Source organism: Plecotus auritus, assembly GCF_963455305.1.
Source record: "Plecotus auritus genome assembly, chromosome: 7".
In the NCBI taxonomy this organism is placed as follows: domain Eukaryota; kingdom Metazoa; phylum Chordata; class Mammalia; order Chiroptera; family Vespertilionidae; genus Plecotus; species Plecotus auritus.
This window is the reverse complement of record NC_137774.1, coordinates 151,136,767-151,147,169: the sequence shown is the minus strand read 5'-3', so window position 1 is coordinate 151,147,169 and position 10,403 is coordinate 151,136,767. Positions and strand designations below refer to the sequence as shown.

General features: G+C 41.8%; 1 pseudogene across 1 annotated transcript; it reads right to left on the bottom strand.

Moving 5' to 3' along the window:
• Window positions 1–829: 829 nt before the first annotated feature.
• On the bottom strand, window positions 830–9,980 carry LOC308252777 (PSME3-interacting protein-like; annotated as a pseudogene). Its single transcript has 2 exons — window positions 9,957–9,980; window positions 830–1,601 (listed from the first exon to the last, which is right to left on the bottom strand). The product of its transcript is annotated as a PSME3-interacting protein-like (transcript).
• Window positions 9,981–10,403: the final 423 nt, after the last annotated feature.

Genomic DNA, 10,403 nt, shown 5'->3' with positions numbered 1-10,403 from the left:
TCGGCTGCCTACTGTATGCCCCACACTGGGGATCAAGCCCACAACCCAGGCATGTGCCCTGATTAGGAGTGAACTGTGACCTCCTGGTTCATAGGTCGATGCTCACCACTAAACCACGCCAGCCAGGCTAAGGCTTAGTTTTAAATGGGATTAGATAACTGGAGGAGAAAGTCTGTTTTCTCAGAGTAAGGAAACACTTCACAGTGAATGATGAGTGTGAAGTGACACCCCCTGCAGATGTAGTTTTTAATCTTAGTCACACAACCTCAAGAACTGGTTAGTTCCAGGGGAGTGCGCCAGTTCATTACCTGGACCAGTTCTCTCCATCTGCATCTCCATAATGCAGTGCCACCAAACAATGTGTTCATCTAAGAGAGAATGTTTAAAAGAATACCTGTGCAAGAATGGCCCTTGCTTCCCTGTGCTGTTCAGAAAGGAAAAAGAAAAAAAAAGAAAAACCAAAACAAAACAAAACAAAAAACCCACAAGAAAGCAACATAACCCAAACCCTGTACCAGCCAGCTGCCCTGTCTTCCCAGAGCGTTTTCAGTGAGGTTTCTGCCGAGCCCTGACCCCCACCCCACACATCAGTGAGGAGAGAGGCAGGGGCCGGACTGGGCATCTGCACTGGAGTGGAAAGAGAAACCAAACACAGGTGGGTGCCCGCACATTTTTAGACGAGGTTAAAAATGTCACGGTGTGCACAGGAAGCAGGCAAAGATGTTTTCTGAGAGAGGCAATGCTTGCAGGCAGATGAGCTATCTGTCTACTCGTGGCGGGGGGGGGGGGGGGGGGGGGGCGGGGAGCTCCCTGAATAAGGACACAGAAGCTAGGGGGCCTCGAGGAAGCTGTTGGTTCGGAAGATGGAGGAGACGATCTTGCCGGTGGCGTTGATGGTGCCTTCGCTGTCCGAGCTGGACTCGGAGTTGCTGCTCCCAGAGTTAGGCGCCCAGGCCTGGGAGGATGCCGATACAGACCACAGCCGAGGGGCCGTGGATGGAGGGACCACTCAGGGACGTGCTTCCAAGAGCCACGCAAGACGAGGCGTCTTGATTCTTGTCATCTGGGCCAGGTCCGATTTCAGCCTTTTTATACTGTTGCCACTCTCTGAGCTCTTATGCTTCACAGCTCCCGCCAACAGCTTTGTCTGGAGAACTTGGTCTTGGTTTCTATGGGTTTCATGGCCACGTTCTTCTCCACTTCCTTCTTGTTTTCTGGAGAAATTCCAACCTTGCTGAGATTACTTCTGTATTCCTTCAGTTCTTTCAGTTCTTCTTCTCTTCGTTGCTTTTTATTAATTCCTGCTGCCGAGAAACCTCATCAAGGAAGTTGGTCTCATCTTCATCTAAGCCTCTTACCATGAATTTGAACTGCTAATTGCACTCCTGCTGCTTCCTGTCTTTCTGTTCCTGTAGCCTTTCATATAGAGATCGCGGGTCACACACCTCCTCTGGACATTCTTCTGGATCTTCAGGTTTTCGAATGTTCTCCCATTCTTCTTGCCTCCTTTTGCGCCGTTCTTCTAGTTCTGCCTCAGTCACAGACCTCTTTTTGATAACAAGGTTACCATCATCTCCTCCATCCAGAATGGAACAATCAGTCTACCAACGCGCGGGAGGCGGGATACCCTCTCCTCCGTGGTGCTCACCCCAACCGCCAACGCCAACGCCACTTACTCTTTAGGGGTTAAAAAAAGGAAGAACAGAAAAGGAAAAGAGCCTTTGCTTTTGTATTCCTTTTGACCCTTCAGGGCTTCCTGTTCCTCGCAGCCACAACCACCTTTTGGTTATTCACCTCCTTCTCTCCCACTCTTAACATGACTGACCATTTTCTTGAATTGTCACTCCTGATTTCCATAGCTCTCCTCACTCCTCTTTGGCCAAAGTTGCCTTCTTTCCGTTTAAAGATGTGTGTGTTCCCCAAAAGTCCTTTCTCTCTCAGGAGCTTGCTTTCCCTTTCTTCCCTCTCTTCTCTGGTGGTCTCATGTGGCTCTAACAGCCAAATCTGTGGCATCCCTCAGGGCTTCTCTTCTGAAGACCATTTGGGAGCTTACAACTGCCGGACACATCCTCAGAGTCAACAGAGATCAATTTAAAAGAGTCACATAAAAGATGCTTCTCTTCTCAATTCTCAGTCTTTCAGGTTGAGAGTCTTGATCAACTTGACCACTCTCTCCCCTTTGTTCTCCAAATCTGATCTTGGTCTTTCCTTTTTAGTTCAAATGCAGACTTTTCTAGTTCAAGCTCTTGTTACCTCCTGTCTGGAGTTTTGTAATAATCTTTCTGTCAGCATATCCACACTCTCTGTTCTGCTGGTGTCTAAATTAATGAATGACTTCCACCATTTAAATGAAAACCGTCAATGGCCCTACTTGACCCGTTCAAACATATCACTTACCTGAGTGTCACTCAAATTGGTTCTCCCAGACTATTGTTTAAGTGATGCTAACAGCCAGGCCATAAAAAATGGTTTCATGAACAAATAAGTTTGTGAAATTCTGGGCTAAAGAAAGTTCCATAAACTATTTCTTTAATGCATGACTTCTCAGTGTATTTAATATATTAATGAACACTGAATTTCCAGGATTCAAAGATCTCACAAACTATATGGTCACATGCTTTCATTGTGTGTTGATGTGTACATGCATTTATACCCCTGAAAAACATACTCGTCTAGTCCAAATATCTTCTTATTTTTTTTTATTATTTTCTCATCTTACTTCTCCCCCACCCTCACTTGTTATGTATGTCTCACTGACCCCTAAAAACTTTTTATATGTTCCTTTTTTCATGAAGTCTTCATAATCCAATAAGATATTTTAGGTTTACGTAGAGGAAAACACAACTCTCTCCCTCCAAATTTAAAAAAAGAGAGAAAGTTATTGATTTAAATCAAGGGTTAACAAACTATGAAGGATAGGACAGATCTGGCCTATTGCCTGTTTTTGTGAAGCCCAAGAACTAAGAGTGATTTTTACATTTTTAAGTGGTTGAAACATCAAAAGGAGAACAAAATTTTATGACTCATTAAAATTATTTGAAATTCAATTTTCAATGTTCATAAATAAAATTTTATTGCAACACAGACACATGCATTCTTTTATATATTTTCTATGGCTGCTTTCCCAGCAAAAAGGCAGAACTGAGTAACTGCAACAGAAACAATGGGATGTATAAAGTAAAAAGTATTTACTATCTGGCTCTTTACAGAAAAAGTTTTGCTGGCCTTGGCTAAAATAACGGAACAGATGAGCAGTGCAGGAGGTAAAGGGATCCATGCACAATTTCACCCAGGGCTCAATTGATGGACTAGGACTCAGTTTTGTTCTTTTTGTTTCTATGATCATTTCCTCAGCAAGGTTCTCCCACATCTCCAAGACAGCTGCTAACAGCTTTAGAGTTATATGTTCTTCATTTCCAATGTAGAGAAAGTAAATGGCTTTGTCCCATAATTTCCAGAAAATTTCTGAGATTTTCTCTAACTGGCTGGCTTTAGGTAGATAACTTCTCCCATCTCCCAACACACCCACACCTCAATCAACTCTTGTGCTCCAGTCTTGGGAGAGAATTCAAGTTCTCCAATGAATGTCAGTCTTCTGTGAAAAGAGAAATGGATGCCTGGGAGGCAACCATCAATGCCCATCATAACTTCTTGGTTTAATCCTGTCCATTCTTTGAAATTCCAAATCACTCCTATATAGCTCGTCATAGAGATTGATCACTTTCTACTTTAAATTGTATTTTAGTGCATGATAGTCTCAACTTTTTATTGGACCACAAACTACTTGAGAGCAATGGGCATATTATATCCAACTTCCTATTTTCCCAATGTCAACTATAGCCCTCTGTGCATAGTGGGCACTCAATGAATAGATACCGAATGGAATGAAATAACATTCTTTACAAGCATTAGGATATTCCACAAACTCAGAGAAATCAGAATCTGAGCTGGGGAAAGGAATTCCTATAAAATGTCCAAGAACAAAGTCATACAAATAGTGGTCAGGCTTCAGAGACCACTCCAAATCAGCCCAAGAATCAACATATCACAAGGTTCCTGATATTGTCTTTTCTTTACAACTCTAGTATTTTCTTTTATTCAAATGATATGTTTGGGAAAGATTAGCAGCAAATATTATAAAACAAAGTTATTGATTTCAGCAAGATCTTTTGTTTAATATATATCAGTATTGTGATAAAACATAGAGATAAAATAGTAGAAGTATTACTGCTTATAGAGTGCTAGTTTTCTGCTTTTTTCCTTGAGAAAGCATATTTTATTTTAATTTCTCCAAAGCAGTTTCTGCTTTATTCAAAGACAATAGAGAATTACATCTATGCATTAACTTCCACAAAAAAATTAACAGTGGAGGTATTCGTGCAGATACATTTTACTAAAGGCCAACACAAAAATAGCTTTCTCTCATAGATAAGTAGTCTAAAACACTATTTTAAACTGATCCTAAAATAAAAGTGATCCAATAGCATTTTATTGCATACAATCTTTGTAGGATTATAATTTATAAAGCAACAGAAATTCTTGTAAACCCCACATCTGGAGCAAGAATATTTTGCAATGCAAATTTTTGCACATTTTACATTTATGACTGTGAATTAGTTAAACACACAACTCCCCATGCTATTTGAACATGCAAATCACAGGAAGGAATGTTACTGATCAGATGTGTGGAGTCCTCACTCTCGTTGTGCATTGCCTATCTGTGAAGCAGCATGATTTGATGATGTGAGATGAAAATTACCGGATAAATTTAAGAACAAGGCTTCCTTTCTTTTTCCTTAATCCCCAGCAACTTCTCTCAGTACTTCCATTGGATCTGATCAATAGCAGATGATCAACAAAAGAATGTGTCTCTTGCACATTCAAAATGTAAATTCTGAGAATTTATAGCCATGTCTATTGTGTTAGTTTTTAGGGTTGCCATAATGAAGTATTACAGACTGAGTGCCTAAGTAACAGAAATTTATTGTCTCACAGTTCTAGAGGTTGGAAGTTTGAGATCAAGGTGTTCGCAGGGTTGGTGTTCTCTAAGGCTGCGAGGGAGACTGTTTCATGCCTCTATCCAGCTTTTGATGGTTTCCTGGCAATCTTTGGCTTTTCTTGGCTTGTAGAAGCATCACCCTGAAACCAGTCACCTTGGAGTAGGCCCCTATTCCAATATGACCTCAGCTGAACTAATTACATCTGTGACAATTCTATTTCCAAGTAAGGTCACATTCTGAAGCACTGGGAGTTAGAATTTCTACATATGAATTTTCAGGTGGACACATTCTTCTCATAATACCTACGAAGAACAACCAATATCCTAGACTAACTTTCCCCTGTCAATAAAAGCTTGGTCTCCACACAAGACAAGCTTAAGCACTGAGGCTCTCAAAGCTGGCTGCATGTTCTATTTGCCTGGGAGGCTTTAAAAAGTCCTGATGCCCAGGTTGCACCTTAAATCAGTTAATTCTTATCATGCAAGGTGGCGTCAGGCATCAGTATTTCTGAAAGCTTATCATAGGTATAGCCAATGTGGATGGCCACTCAGTTAAAGTAACCCTGTCAATGGGAGGTCCTCCCAGCCTCATCCCTGTATGACATGTCTGCCATCAAAAGATAACCAAAGAGATCTCTGTTCTCCCTAAAACAGCTCTCCAAAACCTTGAACCCCCACCCAGATTAATCAGATCTTATTTACTAAGCCATGCTTAATGTGCAGAGTGGTCAGGTGTCCTGGCTCAGTGCAGAATAGAAGTACTCAAGCCTGGACCTTGGGAGGTCATTAGAGGGCCTTTTGGTGACAGGCAGGAAGTGATAACTGACAACCCCACGTGTGGAGAAGAGGCCAAGGAGCCCAACAAGCAGACACGGCATTTTCACGATAATAATTTTGAGCATCAGGAAGATTAAAGCCAGTTCAACATCTTCTGCCTAAGAATGCAGGAAAATGCACACTACATTTTTTGGAGAGAAATATCAGAAAAAGATGAAAAGAAATATTAGTTCAGGAAGGAGTACGCTGCAGTTCACTGAAAAAATGATTCACATGAAAACATTTACTTCCTGATAACACTGAGGTGGGCAAAAGTAGGCTTACCATTGTGAGTATGTGAAATACAGAGTTTATTCTTGTATTATTATTTATTAATCATTGTATTATTTTCCATAAGAACAACTATAAATCTACTTTTGCCCACTCCTGTACTGGATTTAATGCAGTGTTTTTGTGAAATAAAGCTGCTATTTTATTTGCAAAATTGGATAAAACCCAGTTAGCAAAACACACTAATTATCTTATCCCCAGTCTCTGGTTGGTGAGGTTGTCTTTGACAATTTCCTGACCTCAGTGATTGCATATTCATTCTACGTACAATCTTAAGATGTAAGATTACATAGGAGAATTCTCCCTCGAGCTGACAGCTGGTAGGACTGCTAAGCGCGAGGCTATCACTAGAACAGCAACAGTTACATGCTGTGTTTTCTAATAGCCCTAAGCACACTGGCTGTTGCTGTGCAGGGATCCTTCCTTCTGAAGTTCTCAGGGCTTTTCTGGGAGGATCTGATGGGACTTGTGATCAGCTGATGACAAGCATCACAGAGGTCATTCATTCAAACAACCCCTGTGTATGGCTACCTATGCAGCCAGGTCTGATCAGACTCCCTTAAGTAATCCACATGCAAGAGAGCTGCCGAGAGAGTGCCACACACCTCAGGTTCACTTACATTATATATACATGTCGTACATGTAACATGCACATCTTACATGCATGTGTACACATTTTATATACAATGTACATGTCTTACACACAATCCTACACATATGTACATGTCTTACATATAATGTTTGCATTTTACATCTGCATGTACACATATTTAATATAATGTATATGTTCTACATGTCATTTACATGCACATATGTGTGCATATATATAGATATACATACATATACCTTACATATATATGTAGCAGCCATATTCAGCCAGATTGCCTTTATTCCAATGCCTAACCCAAGGTTGCTATGATTGCATTATTTGCAACTTCTGCAGAGAAATGCATCAATGTAATATTAAGTTATTAAACAATGGTGACTAAATATACTTTAAATGCCCATAAGACAGCCAGACATAAATGCAGCTTGAAATTTTCAGGTAAGAAGTGATCTTAATATTTTGACAATGATAGCATAAAGCAGAATTCTAAAGTAGTTTAGTGAGAACGTTTCTCCTGCATCTGGGGAACACCACACCTGCATAAACACTGCAGGCATGCAGTGGAGAAGTGACATTTTTGTCTTTATTCTTTTTTTACAGACACCTGGCCACAGGAAAAGGGTTTGTTGGTATAACAATACACACTTCAGAATAACTGGTTAATGTGATTTAGCAGGTGTAAACAGATAAACTGAAACTATACAAACATGGTTTGGGAAGAGCTGGCTTGACAATAGCACAGAAATGAGAAAAAGAGCAAGGGACTCAATTGACCATAAGCTCAACAGAATCCAGAGGCAGATCTATCTCTTTAAAACTGACACCTTCCGGAGCCACTTTCACCTGAGTCTGTGACCCAAATCAAGGAGAGAAATAGCTGTTCTCCCCTCTGTGCTGCTTGTTTACTATCTGGGAGCCTCAGGGTCTTTGCCAACCAAAGTAAGTAAAAATGACTTTATGAGAACCTCATGCTGTTAGCTCTTTTAAAATGTGGTAAAAAATAAAGTGCAAGACTTCTAGTCACTAAGAATTTTGTTGTAAAATAACTTGTGAAGATGCAAAGTCAAAAGTGCAGGAAATTCTAATACCTCCACACAGGCGATTTTCAACATTTGTCATCTCATGGCACACATAAACTAATCTCTAAAATGCTGTGGCACACCAAAAACAGATAGGTATTTTTGCCAAGTTGACAAAAAAGTAGGTATAATTTTGATTGACTTACAAAAAATAGTAATAGTAATTACCTCTTCTTTTTAATCCAAGGTGACTTAAAAAAAAATCAAGTGCCTATACTTGTATATTAGGATTTCTGGTACTAAGAATTAACCAATCAGATGCAACCTTACTATGGTACATGACCAATAAGATGCAACTCTGTTATATGACCTATATATTTATGGTTCAAGACAGGGTATTCACACCCAATGACTATTCTTGTGTTGGCTATTGTCATTTTATCATTTGACAATTGAAGGAAAAGTCAGTGCCCTTGACTAAATAATCAGGTATTGCATGTTTTAAAAATTCTTGCTGCTCTATGCACTTCCACTGCTTCCAACTCTGGAAGGTACAGTCAAAGGCTTACTAGTGATGTTAATAAGGAGGCTGAAGAGGACAAAAGGGTGTGAGGTAGAGATGCAGGGAGAGCCTGTGTAGGGCTGGTACTCCATGTCCAGGGCTACTCAGCACTGCCCATGTACCAATACCACATCTCTGGAGCTCTCATCAGCAGGAAGAGAAAATACAGTGTCCATCTCATATGGGAACTTCATGTTGTATTTGTCAGAGGCCTCAGACTTTAGTGAAATCCTAGGGAAAGGAGGGGTGCAGAGGCTGTGCATGAGGGGAGATGGCACAGGAGGCTGAAGAAAGGGGCCCCCTGATTGCACCTGTGGGAGACTGAGTGTGAATAGCCAAGGCCATGGAGCAGGAGGTGCTAAGGGGAATGGAGGTGATGTGCCCACCTAAATGGAAGCACAAGTCATAGAGACAAAAAGTATCTGTTCAAGTATCCTACAATTTACATGTATATATTGCCCACCTCTGTACTGGATGAAAACATATATGCACCTCACTGACCTGGGTGATATCCTATACCTGTGTTGTACTGACATATATGAAGTCCAGTCTTCAGCTGTGGAACTCACCAGACTGAGGAGCACCAAAGTGGGACATCTGTGCCTATGGGTAGGATGTTGGTGGCAGTGGTCTTCAGCTTTGCCCAGTGGCCCAGGGCCATTTTTTTCTGTCTGTACCAGTGTTCCTTCTAATTTGTACCAATCCTGGTGCTGAGGAAGGATGTCTTAATACTCACCTTGGCTAAGGAGTGTGAGGGAGGTAGGACAGGTCTATATCTTTGGAGCAGGCCTGCTAGAGCTATTGGGGCAGGACTGACTTCCCTCCTAACAACAGGCACAGAGGAAGAGGGCCTGGAACCACAAAGTCCAACTTCCTGGAGCTCCAGGAGGAGGGATAATTCTGCTTCTCAAGGGACTTTGTAGGAATGGTGGCATAACATTTGGAATTGAGGCCACTGCCTTAGAAAGCATAGTGAGTCTTCCATACTTATGTGTATGCTAGAGACCCACAACACTCAGGGCAACCACATGGCTGCAAAGAAAGAAGTTGGTCTGGAATGCTACCTTTGAACTAGGTAAACTCCCAAACTATAGAGTCATTAAAAGTCTGGGACTTGTGCAGGGAGCATCGATGCTGCCTTTCAATGTGTTCTGACCCTGGTGTGGACGTGGCTTTATTTCAACTTCTCCTGAGCCAGAGGAAGCACAGAGAGTTGTTCCTTAACAAGGAGGATGTTCCCAAGAGGATGTGGGACCTCAGAGGGATGAATCAAGAGCTGGAAAGGTTTCTCCAGCAGAACATAGGCTCCTGCAATCAGTTATTTTAAGGCTTCAGAGGAAAAGAGAAGTGGCCAACTAGCACAAGAACCACACACACATACACACACACACTCATTTTAAGGATTCATGGGCCACTTTCTGGACTAGGTATTGCGCACGGTACTTCACTTTCCTTATTTAAAATACTCTTCAAAATGGTTCTTTGACTCCAGTGTGGTTAGAGATATGACAGGGCTGTTTTACTACTATGTTATTGTTAGCCGTTGGGCTCCAGATATTTGATTTGCCGATGCTTTTAGCTGGTTGGTCTAGCTCCTCAGTAGGAGAGGTGAGCACTGGTCTTCATATTTCAAAGGGGAAGATCTAAGAGAGTCTAACTCACCTCCTCAGATGACTCAGCATACATCTTTCCTGGCTGCTGTCTTTAGTGGCCTTTCTGGCTGCACTGAAGAGGGAGTCAGAGACACTGAATTCAGCAGCATGTCCGGATAAAATGGTGAACTAAATGAGGATGTAGCATGGAAATGCATCCTCAATCGATATCACTTCTGGCTGTAAACTTGTGCTGAGATGCAGGGCTGCCAGGTCAGTGGTTTGGGTTATCTAAGAGTCGGAGGCCAGAGCAGAGGGACAAGGTGGCCAGGCCAGAATCCAAGCGTGGATGTTAACATCTGGTCTCTCTCCTGACTAGAGCTGAAATCAGTCCATCTATCACCACCCAGATTAGCCTGGGGAAGTGGAGGTACCATGAAGTGTCAGACAAGGGGAGATGAGGGTGTGTGTGTGTGTGTGTGTGTGTGTGTGTGTGTGTGCATGTGCACACATGTGA